This window comes from Pavona decussata, unplaced genomic scaffold, assembly GCF_977016875.1.
Source record: "Pavona decussata unplaced genomic scaffold, jaPavDecu1.1 SCAFFOLD_56, whole genome shotgun sequence".
Lineage (NCBI taxonomy): Eukaryota > Metazoa > Cnidaria > Anthozoa > Scleractinia > Agariciidae > Pavona > Pavona decussata.
This window is the reverse complement of record NW_028145478.1, coordinates 500,001-514,434: the sequence shown is the minus strand read 5'-3', so window position 1 is coordinate 514,434 and position 14,434 is coordinate 500,001. Positions and strand designations below refer to the sequence as shown.

The 14,434-nt window shown below is 37.4% G+C and overlaps 2 long non-coding RNA genes and 1 other non-coding gene across 3 annotated transcripts in view; 2 read left to right on the top strand and 1 right to left on the bottom strand.

Annotated features, from left to right (window-relative positions):
- The window catches only part of LOC146480025 (uncharacterized), a 97,077-nt gene extending 90,311 nt beyond the window's left edge, over positions 1 to 6,766 (bottom strand). The window contains exons 1-2 of the long non-coding RNA XR_014864799.1: positions 6,680 to 6,766; positions 6,383 to 6,451 (exon numbers count right to left, since the gene is read on the bottom strand). This is a non-coding gene — a long non-coding RNA (uncharacterized LOC146480025). The remainder of the gene's footprint in view (positions 1 to 6,382; positions 6,452 to 6,679) is intronic.
- Positions 6,767 to 7,175: 409 nt separating this feature from the next.
- The window catches only part of LOC146480022 (uncharacterized), a 7,400-nt gene continuing 141 nt past the window's right edge, over positions 7,176 to 14,434 (top strand). Inside the window, exons 1-3 of the long non-coding RNA XR_014864798.1 lie at positions 7,176 to 7,266; positions 7,482 to 7,828; positions 14,432 to 14,434. The exon at positions 14,432 to 14,434 is cut by the window's right edge and continues 141 nt beyond it. This is a non-coding gene — a long non-coding RNA (uncharacterized LOC146480022). The remainder of the gene's footprint in view (positions 7,267 to 7,481; positions 7,829 to 14,431) is intronic.
- Positions 12,833 to 12,952, top strand: Trnal-caa (transfer RNA leucine (anticodon CAA)). Its single transcript has 2 exons — positions 12,833 to 12,870; positions 12,907 to 12,952. It is a non-coding gene; the product is annotated as a tRNA-Leu (tRNA).

The window sequence follows — 14,434 nt, the reverse complement described above, 5'->3', positions numbered from 1 at the left end:
GCTGGCAGAAATTTGCCATTTTAATACTCAAAAATATAAGAACCTGTTTAGCCAAGCAAGATCAAGCAGGTTCTTATGTGCGGGTAACAGTTAAATTATGATAAACATTTTAACAAAGGAGTTGACTTTGAGATTGCAAATTTATATTGCAAGAAAATACCAAACTGTAATTACAAATAAAAGTATTAATTTCTACAACAAAAACAGGTTTATATAAAGTACAGTTGCGAATAAATACTGTATATTTAAAGGCCAAACCCAAGTTTGTTTATTTTTCTGGTTATCAACAACTATATCTCCTTCATAGAAATTTAGAACCTAATTAAGAACCTACTTACCCTAAATTGACAACAACTACCTCAAAATACAAGAACCTATTTTGCCAGACTTAAAAAATGTAGGTTCTTACACGCGGGTTTTTACTGTATAATTTTGACAATCAATTCCCTCAAGTTTTTCGAATGCTCTCTTCATACAAAGCACCCAACACATTTCTGTAACACTTGTATGCCAACTGTAGAATGCACAGCAACTCGCAAAATTCTCTAATCTAACTATCACTGATTACTGTGAGTCAAAAAGGTCTTGTAGCAATCCTTTTTTGTCTGCATTATTAAATAATTATAATACTATTATTGAGCAAATATTTTAAACATCATTTGTACATGCGCTTTGACTGCTCCTTTGTGTAGACTTGCAGCAAAAATAATGCATGAAGGTTATCTCTGGGACTAGTCAAGATAATATCCACAATTTACACCATATTACTTTGTACTAAAGAGAGGAAAATGAACCAAACTTACAAAATTATGAGACAGTATTTCACCCAATACCCTGTTCTAAAGAGTTTGGAAAACTACCAGTGCTTGGTAAATTTCATCTTTGTGTTTGCATTATTAATTTTGCATCTGTGCCTTCTTTTGATTTCTTGGCAAAGTCTGTTATACGGACAGTCAAATTTTATAGCATTATTTGTACAACATAATAAATTTTAACAAGGTCACCTAAGCACACCATGGTAAATAGCATTACCCATAGTAAATAATACCATAGTAAATCTCACTTTCCTTTAGTTTAGATCTGTCAACAACACTTCCTGAGCCTTAAAATATTGGTATCTGTATTATTAGGGTTAGTTTAGGGAAGCATAGAGGCATTTTTCACAGTTACAGAGGACGCCTTGTCCAGAAGAATTGGCCAGGGTCTTAAACTAAGGTTTACATTGAACAAAATGTGCAAATTTATAAATGGAAAAGGAGAGGAGAAGAACTGTCAGCAATTTTTTGCAATATTTAGCATTGATATCATATCAATATGACAAGCAGGTACTGGTAATGCATGCAGACTGTGTGTGTGTGTTTGTGTTTTTTTTTTTTTATAAGTTGCTGTCATACCCATGTCAACAAGAACCACAATGCTACAGGCATGGTGAGAGTAGACAGCTAGGCTGGCCTCTGACTTCAGGCATAAACTTAAGGAGGCTCAAGGCAGTTTTTTTGGACTTAGGGTGGAAGTTTTGAAATTACAATCTCGCATACAAGATAAACTTCGATCTCCTTCATACTACGTCATCATTTCAACATATGATCAAAGTTAATTTTCTCATCGGTTTCCAAGCAACAGCTATTACCATAGCAACGGAAGCGCATAGCCTCTCATTTTAAACATTGTCGATTATCTCGAAATCTAGTCAGACACTTTATGACGAAACTTTAGGGATTTAAACTACTCAATCTAGACAACTTGTAGGCGAAATAAGAAAAAAATCTGTAAGAGCGTTTTCAAATAAATAATGAATCAATTTTTACGGGGTGATTTTGTTTATTCCAGCATTTTTCACCAATATCTCTGGCATAATAAAACTTGACACTTTGTCTTTTCTGTCAAAGGGTCTTTCCTGATAGCAAACCATTCTAAATGTATATTGAGCTTCATGGGTGTCTTCGATTTTAAGATATTTATGTTTAAAAACAGTGATAATAAAGCACAGATGAATGAAAAAGTTCCTACTTTCCATAAATCGAGATATCTTTAAAATGCCCCCACAGATTTTTCTGTTAAATTACAAGCGGTTAGAGTAAGAATTCTTTTCGATATCCACGCAAGTTTAGGCTCAGGAACCGAAACTGGTGTTAGATAAGAAGGTTGAAGCTTGGTCAAGTTTCAGTCGTTATTCGCTTTCTCCGAACAAGAATGTTATTTTGTTTGTCCCGGTCGATTTCACTACTATTCACGTGCTTTGAATATTTATCATTGCGTGAAGATGTGCAAAAGGTAACAATTTATTGTTATTGATGTTTTCTTGATCAAAATTAAAAGCTTCGTCGAAAATATGCGGCTATTTTCAACGCTAAAGTGAGCGAACAGGAGCCAAGACTTGAGCCGAGAAGACGTGATGTAATTTTCAAACCACTCTCACGGAACGAATAATTAGCACCTGGAAACTAAGCTTTGTCGATTTCTTTGTGTATGCAGACAAAAACGCAGTTTTTTTGCATACATTATTTCTTGAATACGAAACACAAATCGGCAAAAAAAAAATGCTGGACAATGTTTTTCAATTTTTGCAGTTCACATGCAAAAATTTGGACAAATCCGAGCAAAATCGAAAACTAAAAATCGACAAAGGACGGTTATGCTCTCAGCTTGAAATATGGTCAAATTTAACTCCTCTGTTCCCTGTGCTTGGATCAACAAATTCAGGAGCACAGTTATGGGCTTCTGACGAAGTGGATTTTCTTAATCATCCAAAAAAATTAAACCCAGGAAAAAATGACGGTGGCTTGGGCTTCACACCACCTACATTTTCAAGGCCCAACCTTTCACATTCCATCATTTGGCCTCATTTTTTGTCTTTAACGAAGATCAAACTGGCCAAAAAAAGTAAAAAATACACCCAAACTTTGCTTATAAAAAAAATAAAAAATAAGAGACTGTGAGTGGAAAGCAAAAAAAGTTACACATGAATCGATCCGGGTACCCCCTGAAGTCAACATTCCACACACCAAACAAAGTGCGCCATGGCGGCACACACTACTTCACTTTATTGCAGTAAAGGTTTAGAATACCATTGTTATTCATATTGAGCTTCAAATTTCCCGCTCCGTTGATTTTACGAAACAAAGAACTTAATCAATTTCTTTTGTTTCCGCTTTGAATAAAAGAATGCAAAGAACGCCTGTGCGCGTTTTTTGCTTAAGCAAAATGAAGCAAAAATGTTCGAAAAAAAAATACATCGCAATGTTTTTCTATTAAATCAAAGGCCACAGGCAAAAATTCAGCTCATTTGGATGACATTTTAAAAAAATGGCCAAAATCATCACTTACAATAGTTTTGCATAAAACCCTTCAATTATGAACTAGTAACTAGTTCTAGTTCAAAACTAGTTACTAGTGTTCTGATTTAGTGGGTAACCACTATTGATATTGACATTTGAATAAAGTTGGTAATCAAAGGGTTAAAATGGAAACAAAACCAGTTAACAAATATGTCATCTTTTTACAGACAGTTAGATATTGGTAAGTTGTATTTTATCGACTGCCAATGCAGCAACTGCCTTTGATTTATGAAGATATATGTAGTCTTCCACTCTTTTTACACGTGATTTGTTCTTACTTTTTTGCTCGTTCCTAGTTTTTACCTTTCATGATGTTAGTATAGTTCTTAGTTTTTAGCTTGTCAAACACTTATAACATGAGCCTCTGGCTTGGGAGACTGGGCAACCACTCCCTGTGTATATGATGTTAATTATTTTATCTTATCTTATACCAAGCACTTAGAATTATCAAAAAAACTTTGGGGCATTTACATGGGACTGTGCATCATGATTTGTAATACAATCAATGGTACCAAACTTGAAGTTGTTGCATTCTTTATCTGAAATACTCAGAAAATAAGGAATAACATTCTAAAGCCCTCAGGAAGTTATTGTCACTCTATGCACACACAGGTGAAAACTAAACATCTGTTGGATCTTACAATAAAGCAGCTACTATGCAATGGTATTCTGAAATCTAATTCTTCGTCTACGTTTGATACTCCCTCGATGAGTAAAACTTGAGATAAAGTTCAACAGGACTACATAACAATGTTACTACTTTGCCAATGCAGACACATTACCGCATCTAATGCACAGCAGTTTTTAGTTGCTTTCATGTGTGATACGTCTGTCTTTGGTTTTTGTCCCACTCTTGTGAATTCATGGGAATCAACACCAGCAAAGGCAAGGTTTTACTAAATGCAAATGCACAAGTAGTTTCAAGCAGCACCGTAATGAAATGAAATTTCATTCCTTGATATGAAGTGAACTGCAGTCTTCTCTTATTTACATGTGTCTCACAAACACTTACAGCTGGAACTGAGTAATAACCCCCACTGTTCTCTTGCCTAAAAACTCTAGTCACTTGACTTGAAACTCTGAGGCCTGACTAAAAACTTAATTGAGCCATGAAGTCACTTGACTCAAAACTTGAAGTTCTCGAATTTCAAGGATAGAGTCGCATCATCTGAGTTTCAAGTGACTGTCAACTTACACAATTTTCACTGGTACTGTACCTCAAAGTTTTGATGTTTTCAATCCAAAACCAAAGCAACCAAAGAGCGTTTACTGGCTACAATCAATCTGCCATGTTGGAAATGGAAAGAACGTTCCACTGCATATACAGTTGTTGTTTCAGGGAAAACTGAAAAACAATGTCTGGGGTAACTGTAAATGGTTTGAACACAGGAGTCATGTCACAACTATGTAAATTATGAGCAGAAGTCATCTTCGGAGTCAAATTAATTGTTGCTGGTATTCGTCAGGCAATGGTGTCATGTGGCTGTGTATCAACATGAGAAGAGCCATGGTTGATTAAACTGTGCATTCCAATCCTCACTACACCCATTTACCATCAACCATGGTGCCACTTATACTGATACACAGCCAGTCTACGTCACTACCTGATGAAGACTTGCGGTGTAGCAGTTGAAACATCACGATCGACTCTTATGCGACACAATCGTGAGTAATTTGAGCTATCATTTCAAACCGCAATGACCAACCCTTTTCATGACAATGGCATGTTTTCACAAGCGATTTTTCAAGTCGCTTAGCGAGTGACAACCAGAAATCTCGTGAAAACAGTTCCTTTTCCAACTTGCCTATTAAAGTTAAGCAAGTCGGCAAACTTCAATGAAATTGTCATTAAATTTAAGCCACCAAACCAGGTAGCTTAAGCAACTCGGCAATTAATTTTCGCCAATGAGAAGGAATTTGCAGTCATTTATCTGATAGGCTAAGTCAAATTGTAAAAAGAATGTGCCTTCTATTTATATATTTTTATGCCTCCCGGGAAACAGGATGAAAAATTTCCGTATCACCATCTCAGAAGCTTCCTTCTTCAAATGATTGTTTGCCTCGAGATACGAAAATGTTCTTGCCAAATGTTATCAGGGCACTGGTTTAAAACCATTTGTTCCAACCAGAATTGCAGCCTCTCAAGAACCCATACAATTTTTATTCTGCAGCATATCTTCCTCTGAGAATGGAAAAAATATGCCTCTGCTCTTCTTCTCCTGGCTCTAACTGTTAGCAATCTCAGCCTTTGCTGTAATCGGTTCCTTTGTCGGTTAAAAAGCAAGCGCATAAACACAGAAATAAAAAGAACAAGGATGTACATGCGAGTGCCGTCTGCATCTCCTGCTTTATTATTCAAAATATTGATTTATTTGCGCACGTCATCTCCTCAAATTACTAGAATAAAATATAATCTTACTCGTGAAGACACCCATTAATTTTAAGTCGCTTAATAAAGTCGGTAAACAAAACACCTTCAGGAATGATAAGTGAGACATCTGGCATCGTGAAAACACAACCAATGCCAAATTGTATCAAAATTTAAAACTTGATGGTTTGCATGTGACGTCATGGCGGCCATGTTGGTGTCCAGGAACAATAAGATTTTTCTTCTCTGGGATTAACTTCCATTCTTATGCAAACTATGAGAACAAATGTTATTTTGTTTTGGACAGCAACATGGCGGCAACGCAAACCACCTATATCTGACAAAAAGCAGCTCAAAATGTAAAATGTTTTGTCTTGGATTTTGCAGTATACAGTTGGAAGAAAAAACAGGCAGTTTTATTGTTTCTTAACATCTGACTTGTAAGACATTCTCCAGCATTTGCAAGAAAATTTTAGAGAATTCGAAAACTATGTTAAATTAATTGAAACATGATTACACGCTTACTACCAGAGCTGTAACCTTCACTTTTCAACAGAAACATGTTTTACGTTGTATTTTAAGGTTTCTAGTTGATAATTTGTTTAGCTGTTTAGCTTTACTACCCAAACTAACAGTGCATTTCATGACACGTTCCAACATTGCGCCGGGGTCTTACCTCGAAACGTCTTTCCCAATTCGTCAGCTCTCCCAGCGGATCTCCTTATCTTTTTTACCTTTCCGAGGCCTGCAAGCAAATTAAAGTACAAGAATAAATTCAGACGACAGCTGAAAGTCCAAATAATACTCAATCGAGAGAGCAAAAGATCCGTTGTACGTAACTTATGTAAGATTCCATGACACTAGCTAGCTACTTGGTCTGGATGTTTGCGGTCACTGAGCGGCCTGCAATCCATCAAATGATCTTTTAAGCAAAAAGGAGATAGCTTTCGACAGCAAAATGTACTTCACTAACCTGAACTTGCAAATAAATAGGGTTAACTTGCTCCAAGATGTATGTCATCTGACATATATTTGTACGTATGTGCATACCCGAGCAAGGAAAAGCGCGAGCGGCGAACGCGGCAAGCCGCGAGAGGATTGGGGCGGGGGCGGGAGAAAGTGAAGAAAGCACTTCGCGCCTCGCTCGAAAAGCTTCGCTTTTCCGATTGTCGCCCTACAGGCGACGATCGTTTCCCCACAGGTGACCTATAAATAAATATTGAATGAAATGGACTCAAATTTGGACAATGAATTTAAACTGTACATACTGATTCGATTTAGCGCCCTCCTTCCAATAGAGTGTGTGCACGACGGCCATGTTGGAGGACCGAAACAATACAATGATTTTCCTTTGGGAAATATATTCTATTTTTATGCAAATATCTTCTATTGTTTTAGTCCTCTAACATGGCCGCCGTGCACACACTCTATAAGCGCCCCCCTTCGAATGTGTTTTTGTCAATAAGCGCCCCTATTCTAATATTATTACAGCGCCTTCAGAGTACGTATCAAACGTGGTTTATCTTCCTTTAATAGCTGACACACGTAATAATGTATTCAGTGTATTACAAAAACAGTTGTCTTTGTCTGAGTTTCTCAACTGTAATGTCACATGTGAGTACATAATTCCTTCAAACGAACCATACCGTACATGTATATTTATTATAGTATAAACATATTTGTTTTAGTATAAACATACCTACCCGCCTTGACTAGCTTCAGCTATTTGCGGGTAGGTATATAAACACCTTGTAACTGTCTATTATTTAATAAAGTGTTGTTGTTGTTGTTGTAAAATGAACAATTCTTTTAACAGTAACTGAACTTTCAACAATTTGTTACTGTTACGGTTTCTGTTATTGTTAGTTATTTTAATATTTATTAAAGTTTTGTTTTGAACATAAGGTTGTTTCTCAAAAAATTAAATAAGCACCCTGTCCCGAATAAGCGCCCTGTCTCGGGACAGATCCGCCAGGCATGTGACAAGTGACAATCTCGTAGCGATATCCCAGGGGCTATTCCGTTTCTCTCACGCGTCAAATGTTCATCCCCTGACCCGACTGTCAGAGATGCAGATTTCATTAATTTCGCAATTAATACACTCAGTAGTAGGGTGATGATTGTTCATAGGATAGGGGAGTACCGTAATGCTGTAAAATATGGTCCCCTCAGCGGAACCAACAGACCGACCTACCACACTCCGCAGCAGCAGTCAAAATTAGTTCATGCACAGAATGGTCCGCCTGCAAAAGCGAATGAGCATCTAGTGCCCAACTCTTCATCTCTCCCTTACAATGATCAGTCTGGTGATAGCAAGATCTCTGGAGTGGAAGTACCCAAGGAACTGGTATCGTTACTGCGTTTTATTAAGACTCTACTCTAATGCCTTATAAACTAATATAGACTTTCCTTTGCCTCTAAGTGACATAGCGGGGCTATTTACCGGGATATCCGGTGAATTTGCTCTATTTTCTCTTTTCGGATACCGATATGCCAGAATCAAATCAATCTAATAAGCTCTCCTTTTTTGCCTGGAATATCAATGGTCTGTTTTCAAAGACATTAGGCGACAAATTACGAAATAGTGACTTTTTAAGTATGATCAAAAATTCTGATTTCACAATTCTTTCCGAAACATGGAAAAAAGGGAATATTGAAGTTGAAGGCTTCAAGGTTGTGACTACAAATGTTGTAAAAACAGGAAACTGCGGTCGCCACTCGGGGGGCCTAGCTTTGCTTTATAAGCCAAAGTTTCATGATTGGATCTCAGTGGAAAAACAATCGACGAATTTTTTATGGTTTAAAATTCTGAAGAAATTCACGAAAACTGATAACGACATCTATGTGTGTGGCGCCTATATTCCACCGTACAATTCCATATACTTCTCTCCTGAACTATTTGAAGAACTTGAAAATGACATCGAAAAATTCTCCTCACACGGATCAATTCTCCTCATGGGAGATTTCAACTCAAGAACAGGTAAATACCCAGACAATGTTTGTCAAGACGGCAACTCGATTATAGTAAATGATCAATCTAAATCTTCACAATACGCCATTCAGCGAAATAGCTTTGATAACGATTTAAATAACCACGGGAAAAAGCTTTTAGAAATCTGTCGAAGTGCAGATCTAAGAATTCTGAATGGTCGAATATCTGGTGATTCATTAGGAAGACCCACATTTCATGGAAAATCAGGAGTCAGTGTTATTGACTATGCAATATGTGATCAAAATTTATTCCCCCATGTGGCGAAATTCATTGTCAGAGAGCCGTCAAGTTTATCAGATCACAGTTCAATAATAGCATGGCTTAATATTGGCACAAATGATAATCACTTAGCCACAACAAATACCAACGATACACTAACTCGTTTACCCAAACAATTTATTTGGGAAAGTAATTCACCACAAAAATTTAGAGCCGCGCTACAATCAAGAGATATACAGAGATTGATACACGATTTTCTTATTGACAGTGGGCCAGACAGAAACATCAACACCTCCCTCGATGCAGTAGAAAATATTATTTTAACAACTGCAAAACGCTGTTTAAAAATTAAGGTCATTAAAAAACGACATGTTAGACTGCCTGCTAACAAGAAATGGTTTGATAAAGATTGTCGTCTTAAACGACACGAGTTACGTAAACTTGCTAATCTAAAGCATAGAGACCCCCTTAATATCACGCTTAGGGAAAAGTATCACACCGTCTTAAACCAGTACAAAAGCCTCCTGAAAGAGAAGAGGAAAGAATACTATCATGCTAAGATTTCGGAACTTGAAAAAACAGTAGATAACTCGAACAGCCGAAGCTTTTGGAATTGTTTAAAATCGATGGACGATTCTGTTCAGGAACGTAATAACCCCCCGATATCGGAAGAAAGTTGGATGTCACACTTCGAATCGCTACACTCTAACGAACCCCTTAATTCACACCAAGAAGCGACTCGCAGTGCGTTACATAGACTAGAAAATGCGACTCATCCCAACTCCTTGGACTACCTTATATCTGAACTTGAAATACGTAAAGCGGCAAAAAAGCTAAAAAACAATAAATCTCCGTATTCAGATAGAATCAAAAATGAAATGATCAAATCTAGCTTAAACGAGTTAATGCCAGTCTATTTACAGCTATTTAACAAGGCCTTTAGCTCAGGTACATTGCCTCAAAATTGGTGCGATGGTCTTATTACACCCATTTTTAAAACTGGATCTAAAACTGATCCCTCAAATTATCGTGGAATCTGTATTTCTAGTTGTCTTGGTAAATTATTTTGCTCAATTCTCAATCATAGACTCCTCGAACACGTTCAGTCGCATAACATTCTTCATAAATCTCAAATTGGTTTTTTAGTAAAAAATCGAACAGCAGACCATGTCTTTACACTACGAACACTAGTAGATAAATACGTCAAATCTCACCAAACAAAAGTATACGCATGTTTTGTGGACTTTAGAAAGGCGTTTGATTCTGTCTGGCACGATGGACTTATGTACAAGTTGTTACAAATCAATGTCGGAGGAAGCTTTTATAAAATTATTCTACGTGTTCCGTTAGAATTGGAAATAGTCAAACGCGATCTTTTCAATACAGTAGAGGTGTGCGTCAAGGCTGCATTTTAAGTCCTCTGCTCTTTAATCTATATGTTAATGATTTAGCCTTTTCGTTCAACAATATTTTGTCTGACCCGTTTATACTACCAAATGTCACCAAACTCAGCTCATTATTTTATGCAGATGACTTAATTATATTGTCACGATCAAAATTGGGATTACAAAATTGCCTTAACAGTTTATCATCATTTTGCAACTCATGGATGCTAAATATAAACCCTAAGAAAACCAAGATAATGATTTTTCAAAAAAGCACAAAAAAATTCCATTATACCTTTCACATAGGCGATGAATTAATAGATATAGTACAAGACTACACTTACTTAGGAACTCGCATTTCGTCTTCCGGAAATTTCACACTTTCGCTCGAACATCTTCGACAAAAAGCTCTTCATGCTTTCTTTAGTCTAAGACGACACACTGATTTTAGTACACTGAAACCTTCACTTGCATGTAAAATTTTTGACACAATGATTCAGCCAATTCTAACCTACAATAGTGAAGTGTGGGGTGCCTTTGTTAAATCAGATTTTAAGTCGTGGGAAGGCTCCAGAATTGAAAAAACACATTTACATTTCTGTAAACGCTATTTAGAAGTACATAATAAGTCATCCAACGTTGCATGTAGAGCTGAACTTGGCAGATTTCCTCTTATCGTTGACATAAATAAAAAGATACTTAATTACGTACACCACCTCCAAGGAAAGGATGAACATTCTATAGCAAAACAATCCCTAAGAATATCTGTTGACCTTCATTATAGCGGTCAAACTAGCTTTTACTCCAGTCTCATGAAGATGAGTGAATACTATAATTTCCCCAACTTTAATTATTACACATTGAATGAAAATAACATCAAACAATATATAGATCTTATGAAAAAGAAATATATCTCTTATTGGCACCAAACCCTTCAACACTCACAAAAACTCAGCTTTTATTACACAATCAAAAAAACTTTTGGCCCCTCTGCTTACCTAGATCTCACAAGGAAAAACACTTCTAGGAAAGCATTAGTGAAACTAAGAATAAGCAGCCACAAGCTTTTGATTGAAACAGGAAGATACGACAACATACCCCGTAATGAAAGGGGTGTGTAATGTTTGCAACCGTAAAACCATTGAAGACGAAATTCATTTCTTATTAGATTGCCCAAGTTACTCTTCTTTAAGAGATATGTTCTTTTCTAAAATAAAACCTAGCCTTCCATTTACACGACTATTAGTAAAAGAAACTTTACTATCGCATATAATGAACTCAACAGACTATTTTATAAACACTCAATTAACTTCATTTGTTTCCTCGTGCTTCGAATTGAGAGATAAACTTCTCTCCGGAATGATTACTTCTACTGTCTGAAAAGTTTAAAATAAGCAAAGAATTCAGTTACTTTATTTTATTTTATTTTATTTTATTTTATTTTAAGTTATCTTAAGAATTAGTTAACGAATCAATAATTAGCTATGAATAGCTTTTGCAATACTGTATTTGTTATAGTCATGCAAATAAAGCTTGTTGTTGTTGTTGTTGTTGTGTAGCATGAAAATTTTGCGGGTTCTAATTTTTGCGGATTTTGCGGATTGAGCTCGATCCACAAAATTTTGTTCCCGCAGAAAATAACACCCGCAAAATAAAACGCTGCAAAAATTAACGCCCTTCAGTCAAATTAAAAACTCCGCTTTTAATAGACTTATGCTACTGGAGCGCCGATATACATTAAACTTAAACAAGAACATTAACATGATTTTCCTCTGAAAAAAGCAACTAGAGCTTTCAAGAGTTAAGCAATTCAGTACATTAGATTGCCACGAATGGGTCATCTGAAGGAACGCACATACTTGAATCGTGCAGCAGACCAATCATGTTCTAGTGGCGCTTCTGCAGCGGCCTGCACAGAAGTGCAGAAGTGCAGAATTTCAACTGAACAAGAGTGTTATTATTATCGACTGAGTCTGTCAGTCATTGCGTTACAGTAGGGCATAGTTTTCCATAATTTTAGCAGGCCGCTCCCAATTAGGTCTCGAAAAGTTATATATGCTAAATATGCTAGCTGCGTCTTTTACTCGAAATCCCCTCTGTATGCCTTGGAAGTTTTCAGCTACGGTAATTCAAACATTCATACTGCTTTCTTAAAAAATAATGTACGGTAAATGCGGTAATTCCGGTGGTGGCAAACCGTATTAACGAAACAGTGTTTGGCTGCGAATGGTAGGGGTAGGCTTTTTGTTTTGTTGTTGTTCAGTCCCTTTGCGCAGTAAGGTATTAAAGTGATATGTCTCTAATATGTAACTAGAGTGAACTGTGACACAATTGACCGTGCAATAAAACTATTCAGGTTTCTTCAATCAAAATATTCTGCTACTTGAACCAGAGCATCGCAAAAATTAGTTCCCAGCAGAAATTTCAGTCATCTCGAACCGCAAACATTTGTTCCCGAAAATCACAAAAAATCGCCAATCCGCAAAATAAAAGTCCCGCAAAATTTTCATGCTACACGGTATTTGAATTTGTCAGGATGGCCGAGTGGTCTAAGGCGCCAGACTCAAGGTTGTAATACCTTCCCAGTACAGATTGGGTCGGGCGTTCTGGTCTCCAAATGGAGGCGTGGGTTCAAATCCTACTCCTGACAATTTTTTTTTTCTGTCTTTGCTCTACCGGCTTTGAAGACCAGCGAAGACCAAAAAGAAGCAGTTTTGTCTTCGGCAAAGATGCAAAAGGCGACCATTTCGCTGCTTTGATTGGCCATCAGGCGTCGAACGATGAATGTAATGAGAAGACAACAGTTGATCATCGTATCAAAAAACATGTTTTCGCCTAAACCTCGTTGTTTTTCCTTATAGTTATTTTAGTAAAAGCAAATAGCCCGCAATTTCTGTGGGTTTGCCGGCGTTAAAAATCCACTTGGGATGTTGGGAAAACACTCGAATAGCTTGTAAGTCACTGACCCGCGGCTCCTGATTTACCAGCTGCTTTTCTCGTGTTCTCCCAATATCCCGCGTGGGTTTATTACGCCGGTAATTAAAACCCATAGAAAATGCGGTCTGTTGCTTGCATATACTTAGATAGTGCCAAATTAATACTTTGCTCAGAGATGTTTTAGGAAGTACATACAAAAGCGAAGTGCAATTATCCAATTTAGAAATAACCAAGGCGCGTACAACAATTTTTGCACTTTCTTCCGTGATGTATTTTCTTATTTTGGCAATGTTTCTAATTTGATAATGTAGACTCGACATGACCCGTATATGTGCTTCAAGGTTAAGCATTGCCGATCAAATTCGGTCCGATTTACTTTCGCAATGTTGCACAGTCAGCTTAGACTGTTCACAGTCCCCCTATTTTTCCGTGGGATTCTCGAGACCGGTATGCTTCGATGGAACCGCCGCCATCTTGGTTTGTAAAAGCGAGCGCGATCTGGGGAGAGTGTCTAAACTACTGAGGGGAGCGGGAGTGGGTGTTAGCATAGTTGGGGATGGGAAGCGAAAAAATATTTTTCCCGCCGCCTCCAAACTCCACTCCCCTCGGTAGACAGTCTCCCCAGATCGCGCTCGCTTTTACAAACCAAGATGGCGGCAGCTCCATCGAAGCATACCGGTCTCGAGAATCCCACGGAAAAATAGGGGGACTGTGAACAGTCTACAGTCAGCTCTACATAGGACATACCATCATACCATCAATATGACATACCACCAATCAATTATGATTGATAACAGCCCTATGTGATGGTTTTTCTGAGAGCATGAACAACCTGAAATATGTCGGAAAAAGGACGAGGAAGTAGTGGATAAGGGATTTAAACTTTATACACCTCATTTTTTTTTTGTTAATTACACAGCAGTCGTTAAATTTAAACTATGTGCATGAGGCTGACCTAAACGAGAGCTTGCTCGCAGGCAAATATGCCGATCTATTGATCGTGATCCTGCGTGATTGTTGATTGCTGCGGGGCAGATCCGCCGGACATGTGACATGTGACAATCTCGTAGCGATATCCCAGGGGCTATTCCGTTTCTCTCACGCGTCAAATGTTCAACTGTCAGTGATGCAGATTTCATTAACTGAATTTCGCAATTAATACACTGAATAGTAGGGTCATGATTGTTCATAGGAT